This window comes from Lichenostomus cassidix, chromosome 2, assembly GCF_008360975.1.
Source record: "Lichenostomus cassidix isolate B80296 chromosome 2, HeHo_3.0, whole genome shotgun sequence".
Classification (NCBI taxonomy): domain Eukaryota; kingdom Metazoa; phylum Chordata; class Aves; order Passeriformes; family Meliphagidae; genus Lichenostomus; species Lichenostomus cassidix.
In genome coordinates this window covers 31,763,195-31,773,339 of record NC_139482.1, presented here as the reverse complement: position 1 = coordinate 31,773,339, position 10,145 = coordinate 31,763,195, and positions in this window count along the sequence as shown.

Below are 10,145 nucleotides of genomic sequence, written 5' to 3'. Positions count from 1 at the left end.
GAAGAGAAGAATAAAAAGCTAAGGAAAAGTATGATAACTCAAGACTGAAGGCACCATCTGAAAAGTGAGCTGACTTCTCCAAGTGTCCTAGCCATAGCTGACAGTGTCTGAAAATGAGTGTCTGAAACACTGAAGGGTTGCTTGAAACTGGTGGATCATCACCATTATAGTTTCTACATTATTATTCCTGGTCCCTGAGAAACAGCTTTGCAATTTAAACAAGTGAATTGAATCAGGCAACTATAAAGGAGAAAAGGTTTGAAATATATCCTAAACATTCTCCCAGCAAAGAAACACACATTCAGGGAGATTTAGGGCTTCATCTGACAAAGAAGTGCGTGGGCAGGAAATGCTTGGTACTTCACAGTTTTAGCACCTCAGTTATTAAATCTTGTAGAGGAGATACACATCTCTGCTACCTGAAGGGCTGTCAGATGACAGGGTGTGAACACATCATGTGTACCTGCATGTCTAGACTGACAGAGCTGGCATGCTCACACTGCTATCACACTGCCATCAATGCAACATGAATACAGGAATTGTTTATCACTGCTCACAGGAACTTAAAAAAAAAAAAAAAGTGCAAAGGAAGAAAAAAATAGAAAAAGAAAAAGGGCTTTGAAGTATGAACTTGGCTTTTGGCCAAGACAGCAAAGGAAAATGAGACAATCTTGCTCTGGTAACCAGGTACGTTTAGGTAAATGCTGTCTGCCATTACCAGTGATCTCTCAAGGCAACTCTGCTTAAGGCTTGACAAATTCCCTTTCTGGGAAGAAGTAATCTGTGTCTCACTTCACATGGGACAGTGGCCATCAGCTGATTGAACCAAACATGTAAACAAAGCTGCCTTAGCACTCTGCAGTTCTCGTTGTACCAGGAAGGAAAAAGAAGCTCCTGACAAGTTTCTAGTATCATCTATCTCAGTTTATGACTGAAATGTGAATTAACCCTTGCAATTGATCAAATAGGCTTTTAGTAATTCCAGTGCCTTTATTTTTTGCCTTTGTAGTAGCCAAAGCTATGCATTTTACCATTTTTTATGGGAGGGTGTTTCCTTGCAGTCATACATTTCTCCAAATTCCTCTGTTGGGGGTGGTCAGAGAATCATGGAATGATTTAGGTTGGAACAGACTTGTGAGATCATTGAGTCCAACTGTTAACCCAGCACTGCCAAATCCACCACTAAACCATGTCCCGAAGAGAGACATATACATATCTTTTAAATACCTCTGTGGATGGTGACTCCACCACTTCACTGGGCAGCCTGCTGCAATGCTTGACAAGGCTTTTGGTGGAGAATTTTTTCCTAATATCCAAACTAAAATTGTTTCCAGTCTAAAGATCTTTTCCAAACTTGGCATTTCACCTCAGCATAGGAGCAAAGAATGAGCACAGCATGAGATGAGGCCCAGGGGTGACCTTATCACTCTCTACAATTATCTGAAAGAAGGTTGTAGCAGGGGTTGATAAGTTGCTTCTTCCAGGTAGCAACCAACAGGATAAGAAAAAATTGCCACAAGTTGCACCATGGAAGATGTAGAATTTTTTTTGTGATACAAATCATTTTTGGCCAGATTTGCTCTTGAGGGAAGACTTGAATGAGCCTGCCAGCTCACTACTTTTTCTGGTCCCTCCCTACAAATGCTGAACTCCCTGCTCAGTCATAGCCATGTGTGTGACAGTGCCCCAAAATGGCTCATGAGAGCAGCTTGTGGGGAAGGTAGGAGAACCCAAGAAATCATCTGCAGCACTCTGACATCAGCAAATCCTCACAAAAGCTCAGCTTTGAGATACAGACCCACAGACTGCCCCAGCCCACTCATCCCCTTACAAGAAAGTAAGTTTATTAAATAACTCTGGATAGGTTTGTTGGTTTGGTTTTTCGAACAATGATGACAGTGCAAGGAGGAGGTGTAGCCACCCTGGCAGTCCCAGTGCTCTGCTGTGATAGCTCATGGTCTTCCAAAGCCTTTGGAAGCTTCTGGCCTGCTCTGTGTGCACCTCAGCTGACCCACTTTCAGTTTTGCAGCTGCCAGAGTTAATTTGCAATCTGGACATTGGTTTTACTCTACTGCTTTTCTCACATTGATTTAATGAATTGTTAATGATGTGGTTTGTTGTCACCATGATTCATGGAGGCAGAGCTCTTCAAATCAGGGGAGGGGATAATTGCGGTGAAAGCACATGATTGTGGCTGCACGAGACCCATATTTTTCATCATATTTTAACAAAATTGATTCAGGCCTCCCTGCTGCCCAGAGAGGTGTTAAAAGATTGATTTTGTATCACTCAGCTCAAGAGAGCCATCAAATTTTTGCTGAAAAGTTCTGTTTTCTCTAAAAGCATTCATTGAAATTTTAGCTAGGAAAAACAGGAAAACTTCTTCCAAAAAAGGTAATCCAGAAACAATCAAACCAGGAAACCCCAGCCAAAAAAATGACCTCTCAAAGATAATATCTATAACAAGAACATCTGCTGTGTAGTCACTTTGGTGGGAGGACACCGAAGGAGAAGTAGTCTCACAGCCAAAGCTCCTTTAAAGCTTTTCTACGTAACAAGGTACTCGATGGTACCTTACTCCCTGTATATGCAATGTTTCACTTATTATGGGTGAGGGATAAGAGTTTACCACGGAAGCTCAGTTGTTTCATGGTCCAGTGAAATAGCCTTGACTGCTTAAGAAATAACCTTAGCACTTCCCTGAAATAGGAGTCAGAATTAATGAAAATGCTGGCAGCTGAACTTTAGCATAACATAATCTTTAATGTGTTAACATAAAAAAAATGGGCAAAATGCTGCATTTTGGACGGTATTCCTACTGACTCATGGCAGTAATTCAGAAGGTAACTTCTTCCTTAGAGGCTAGACCAAGCAGTAAATACACAGGCTATGGAGGGAGGAGAGAAAGGATGAATATATTACAAAGCAACCAGGTTTCTATTTAAATGCCCCATTTAGATACTAACATTTATGGCATAAAAGGGAGGCAAACTCTGAGCAAGTGGAGCTGTTGTGCTCCTAGTGATGTGTTGCTTTCACCTTGGGACTTAAATCCACCTGGATCCACCTTCTGTGGCTGACAGCATTGAGGAGGACTCATTTGGAGGTCTGGAGGGAGATTGAAGGAAAAAGATTCTACAGGGTTCGGTTTGGGTTGGTTTTTCCCAAGTTTGCTCACTACCACTTGCACAGAGTGGTCATAGCTTGCTGTGGCTGTGAGTTAACCAGGGAGGCACAGGAGGAGCAGCATTCCCACTGCCCATTCCCACTCATCCAGCACCACCTCGACTCTTCTTCAGCTGCTGGAGGGTAACACACGGCAGGATGAGGCCCTGAAGTTCTGCTGGCAGGGCACAGGAGGACACCCAGGCTGGTAATGCAGCTATGCAGCCCCCAAAGCGTGGTTACCGCCCTGCCCCACAGCTGGAGGGGCTCCTGCTTGGAGAAACTTCAACAGGAGCTGCTGCTTGACTGGGACAAAACCATATTTTTAATGCCCTGTTCCCAAATGCATTACATAGTAATCTTTAAAAGTTCTGATTATGTGTGGACAGGGAAATATATGAAATATATAGGGGTTAGCATTCTGAGTTCATCTTAAATGAACACCAATATCCTTTATTTATATTCTCAGCGATAGGAGCAGTAAATTTGCACCGATTCTGTTTTAAATCTGCATTGGAATATGGTTATTTTATTTCAGCTTTCTTTGCCAATACTGGAAAATCTAACATGGTTTTACAGTGTTACTGTGTGAGAACCAAAAAATTGATTTAATACAGCAGCCTACTTGCAATCCCTGGCTTAAGCAAAATACTGAGGGTAAAATCTGTCCAGTATGTGAACTGCACTGATCACTAGAACTATGAGCTCAGCATGGGAAATACCCTATAACATCATTAGAAATCATTACAGAAAATGTGTGCGCATCATGTAATAAAAAAATCTGCTTCTTAGATCTAAGATTTAAACTGTGTCCCCCCAAAAAGCAAAATAGATTAACAAATCTTTCCTCAGCCAGGCTGCTTAATTGCAGCTGGTTGCTCGGAGCACTTCTGTACCCAGTGGTCTGGAAGGAAGGGAAACCTCTTTGGTGCCCAGCATAAGAGGCTTCACTGCAAATGGTTCAGTTCTGTTGCTCATGGAAAGAAGGTGAACAGTTATTAAAAAAAAAATCAGACCCAATAGATGGTAGTCGCTGTTCTTCTTGGTAAAGGTTATTATATCCAATCTGAATAGTCTGAATTTAGTCCTGTACTGTGTCTGGCATCAAAGTATAAAAAGTGGAATAGACCTGAAGAAAAGAACATATAGAAATGAGAAGCATAAGTAAAGAGGAGGAAAATGATTGTACATTCAGACCTCTATAAATTCACATTGATTTTTCATGCTGCCGTTGTGGTGAGAGGTATTTGGATAAGGGCAAAAAAAAAGTTTTTATGAAATAAGAACAAAATGATGAAAATAGATGTTATTTGATCTCTTAGTTACTAATTGGTTACATTTCAGAGTACCTAATTCTTCTATCACTACACAATACAAAAGAACTTCTGGCAAGAAAAACTAGTTATCAAATGGTGCGTCATAAAATGAAAGACAAAAACAAGAAAAATCAATGTTTGCTAAAACATAGAGACCAAGGAAACTCAAGCTGCAAGTAATTCTTCACGGAGCAATTTTCTTATCAGTTCAATTTTTGTGGATGTTCTGCTAACAAATAAAAACTACATCAGATGGATGCTGAGAGAACACTAATTAATTACTAATACCTTTCCATGTATTTGAATTTTATTCAAATCAAGAAATTTAATCAAGACATTGACAAAAGTAAAGAAATGTAGTTTATAACCCAAATGGATACATTTGTTTGATTTGGAATATAATGGGAAGTGAGAGCTTCTCTACCTTTTCATGCTGGCTTTTTGTCTAGGACAAAATTGAAAAGTCTGGAACTGGGAGCAAATGATGAAGCTGTTTACTTGTTTTGGCAGCCAAATTGCTGGATTTCACCCAGATACACATTTATAACCTCTTCCTCTTCTGTGACCCTGTACTTTCACTTTGAACATAGAAATGTTTACATTTTTAGGCATAAATAATCTTCTGAGTAGTAAAACTCAGCTGAAGGTCACTGATGAGTGAAAATGAGGAAATGAACCTCACAGTGAGAATGCCGTTGGATGTCATTAGCTGTGGTGGTTTTGTCACTTGGCACTGGGGTGAGGAGTGGCCTTGGCAGTGCTGGGTTTTCATTGAACCTGATGATCTGAAAGGTCTTTTCCAACTGAATCTATGGCTCTATGAGTAAAGAGCATTGCTGAGGCACCACAGGATGGAGGACTGCCAGCAGCAGCCACTTTTGGATCAGTATTTTGCATGGATATGTTTTTCACCAATACCTCAGAAGAAATCCAGCTCTGGACTCTGGTAGATGTCTTTATCTGACAAGACATCTCAAAATTTTCTTGTTAAACCACAGATGAACTATCAGAAGAGTGAGATCAGTTTGTTTGCTTTACTTTTTTGCTTGTGTCTTAACACTTAGCACAAAAGTGAGTTACAATGCAAGACTCCCTGACTAACTGGAGCATGGTGAGATAAGCATTCAGAATAAATGCTCAGGGCCATGTGACTGAGGAGAGAAGGGAGAGAATTTTCAGAAAAAATGTTAAAAACAACACTGCTGTCTGGGGCTACTTTGCACAAAGCCTGTGAGACAGGGGTTCTTCATCATCTCTATCTCAGCCATACAAACAGAGAGAAAGAAGAATGAGGTGGAATGTTACAAACATCTGCAGCTGCAAGAAAGATGCATGAATATAAGGAAGGAGACTCCTTTGCCACTTTAGTCTTTGGGTAAATAATTTCCTTTGCTTTCTAAAAGTGAGGGAAGAAAATCAAGTGAAGGTAAGGTCAGTAATACTTAAAGCAAAGTGAGCTCTGCAAGTATAACAATATGGAAAATACCGTGCAGCTGTAACTTTAATTAGCAATAACCACCGTCAATGCCCTGCCCACTGTGCAGAGGAATGGCAGTGTGTTTCTGACCCCATACATTTCCCCAGCACCCCTAATGCTCTGTTAAGGACATGTTCTTGCAGTGACTGAACACATTTGAAAGCAACTTCGATTTGTTTCTTCAGTTCATATGAAATGGGAAGATTCTGAGAGAAAGTTACCAAAGGTGACATGTTTCAGTGGAGCAGCCCATCAAAACCTCATAAAGCAGCTCCTCTTGTCTCTGGATAAGCCAGCATGGTCTTCCCAGGAGCTAACACAATCTCCACCTGGGATAGACATGACACTGAAAACTGGTCCTTGTAAGCAGCTAAAAGTTCCTGGCTATCTAAATTCTGTAGAAAACTGTATGAAAATCACAAGGTATTTAATTAAGAATAGTCTGCCTGGTCTTCAAGGCTTTTAGAATTACATCAGCTTTAAATGAAAATTAAGGAGCAAACTGCATTATGAAATTTTTGAAGTCAAATGTAGCAGGGCTTAAGGACATCATTATTTGAGCGTGCTGAAAGGCACAGGGAGGACATTTATGCTCTTCCATAGTGACATTTGTTGGAAAGCTTCAACATGGTGTGTTCATACAGATAGAAGTCCAAAGCTCCAGAAAATACAGTCTCCTTGGAATTTTTGCTCACATTGCAGAATCTGACTCTTCATCACTACTCTGTACTGAAAGCAGAGGGATGTACAAACTCTGTCTTGTATTGATCTACAACGTCTTATTGTTTTCATTCCTATGGTATTTGAATGCTTTTCACGTGTTTTCAATTACCCAGAACTCTCTCCCATAGTGTATTTCTAATGGATACTACTTTTAAATTTTAAAAAAAAAGGTTTCAAGTCATTTACAAGAGTGGAAAGGTAATTTCCTGTTGGGTAGGGACCACCAAGTCATCCAGAGTTTTGACATACCTTTCGTTAAAGCAAGCATCCCTGATACACAAGAAAGAGCTAATTCTGGTTAGAACATAAATGAGAACTAGTCATTATTTAAATAAGAGCAAATATAGACTAAAACAAAGTAGGCAATTTAAAAGAGACTCCATCCCTGCTCATTGCATTCTCGTTGGACAGGTTCTTTTGCTACACCTCAGTTTAGGGCCATTTCAAAGGCTGTAAGGACCATTGCAACATCTGTAAGGGTCTCTTTCCCATTACTGACCTTTGGTTACATTCCTTTCTGAATCTCAGCTCCTTTGGAGTCTAAGTCAGTTCTTAAATGCAGTCCTTTTGCAGAAGGTTGTTTAGAGAAAGTTGATTAACACAATTTTTTTGCAAATAATAATATACAGAGATAGTACTGAGAGTAGGCACATACATGTTCAAGATACATCACAATCTTTAGTAAGAGCTTTTAAATTCAGTTTAAAACTTACTGGCCTGGGGGATTATAATGGACAATTTGGGCAACCAGAAGGGTATTTAATTATATTTCTTATGTACCTGCAAACCATTAAAAAGAAGCAGTTTTATCCAGTATATGAAACCTTTCATTTACCTTTAAAGTCTCCAAATAAGCATATATTAATTTAAATTCTAACAGCCTACAGCGGGCTTTCAAATTGAATAGGGTGAGAAATTTTAAAAGGTCATAGGAATAAGGACAAGACTTATCTGGTTAGCAAAAAGGATTCCTTTGATGTTTTTATCTTCCCAAGTTTCACTGCAATTAAGAACTGGCAAAATGAACTTGCTAATAGAACCACTTAGTATTAGAACCACAGCAGTATTTAGCAGGCATTATAAGCTACCACTGCTTTGTGCTAAACATTTCATGACCATATGATGACCATCCAGGCAGCCAAGCCCCAGCATTGCAGGAGCATTTTCATGTGCTCCTGTGGTTCTGCAGTACAGCCTTGGCTCAGCCAGTCTTCTACCATGCCAGCTTTGGTGCCCAGGACAAACACAACTCGACTTAGTACTTGCCTATTATCTATATAACTCATTAATTGTAAGCAAAGAGTGTTCTTGTATTAACCCAAGCTCTTCTGGTAGCCATAGGGTCAGCAGGTACTCTTTGGTGGCTTTCAATTTGGCCAATACAGATAACAACCCTTGGGGTGCAGGAAGAATGAGGATGCAGAGAAGGAGAGCTGACAGCATAGTTGCACCATTTTTTGGTACGACTAGGGCAATGCTTTGATTTTCCGGGACACAGACCTGAGAGGGACCTATATGCCCACAGAGAGGAGAAGGTGCATAGAGACTCAGTCCTCTCCCTGCTGGGGACCCAAGCAAACTTCCAGTGTCATCCTTTTCTCATTATCATTGTAAGGAACTTCTCAACACCTGTTTCCTTTCTTTGACCCTCTCAGGCTGTAATGGGGCACAGCTGAAGCAGGTGGGAGGGAGGCTCTGGCAGTGCAGGTATTCCAGGAGCAATGCAAGAGTGATGAAGGCTTGATCTGGTGTTTCTGTGCTCTTTCTTTTCTCTTGTTTTACACTTGAAGGGGTGAAGTCTTGCCTGACTGTTTTGAAAGTTTTGTCAAGCTTTGTATGATAGCTAAGAAGTCCCTATCTGGAGATGAGGAATACGACCAGGCAGAACTTACATCAAGTTAGAGAACTTGTGATTACAGTTCAGTGGAGTTTCCTTTGAAAAGCTCATCAGAGCCATACTCTGGAGTCTTCCCAAGCTTCAGTTTACTGGTGAGTCTAAACATTCTTACTCAGACTTGGGTTTCTTTGGATATTTTGGATCCTTTTTGGGGGGCTGTTGTTGCCCTGTAGAATAAAGAAGGCTTCATATGTTGATGCATGGACAACTCTCTCCAGTTGAAACAGAGGGGATCAGTGGCTCTTGGGGCTTCTTCAGTCTGCTGCGTGTGATGGAAAAACAACTCTCATTGCCTGGATTCGTTCAGTCACAATCACACTCTCATGTACCTTGAGCCTTATAGAGTGAGTTTTGTTAGATTTTGATCAGAAGATGAATGAATATGCAAATTTCTTCAGCTGAACTGAGCCAGCAGTTTCTTCAAAATAACCAGGATATGTGAAATGTCTTGAAAAATTGCACGTGCTTTGGCAGAAATGCCAAATGAAAGAGCAAGCAAAGTAATACAGTGTCATGTGACAGGATAAAAGGTTAGTGATACACTAATGGATGAGTGAACAATTATTTCTAGAGACTGATCAGAAGGCAAAAAATGTAATAACAATTGTTTTATTTTACTCAGATTGTTATTTCCAGTTTCATTTAAGTGAAAGATCATTCATGGTTTCTGTTTCATTGTAGAAGCTCTTCTGCAGTGATCCTATTTTTCTCATAAGTTCTGGGAGGCTGGAAGGTTCTACAATGGCAGAACCCTAGGAATTCTGAGACAGGAGATCTGAAGTCTCTGCAAAGCTCTGTGATAACAGATAATTTTATTGATTTCTATTAAGTATGAAACTGACAGCAAGTTAGCAATCCCCAAGGTGGAGATATGAGCTTTGGTCCTTTTACATCTGAATTTATCTAGCTCCTTGTTCCTAGGTTAACTTCATGTTTGAATATGGAAGAATCTTGCTTTGATATTTGAAACAAGATGGTTTTGAGGCACAGAATGTGTGTATGAAACCTAGTTTCCTACAGTTTGGTGCCCTTTGTCCTCTTTAATACCCCAACGAGTCAAAAGTCTGGTAAACTACTCTAGATACCAGATTTCAATGAGTGCTGATCAGCCAGCCAGTTGCTAACAGTATTCATAGCAGCTGAGTTTTACCTGCTTTCCCTTCCTTGCCAATTCTTACTATAGCTATGACAACATAGCCATCTTTGAAAATTAATTTCATGAAAATTGGCTATGGGGTTAAAAAAAGTGACTGGTGCAGAAGGAACCACAGACAGATGATCAGACGGTATAATCAAAACCACATCATTTTTTAAGGAAACCTGCTAAAATTGAGTAATTTGGATATAAACCAGAAAACATAATGAATTGGACCTCAGCAGTTTTCTGGCTCCTGTACACTATGTCAGAAACTAACATTGGTATTCGGGAGTCCTGTTTTCATAGCGAATTTTTGAGATGGATAACAGCCAGCACCACAACCCTGGGCATCTTCTCTGGAGATGAGTCCACACTGAGGGTCTGTGAGAGCTGAGTGGAGCACGGAAGATGCACAGTGTGCACTGAGGC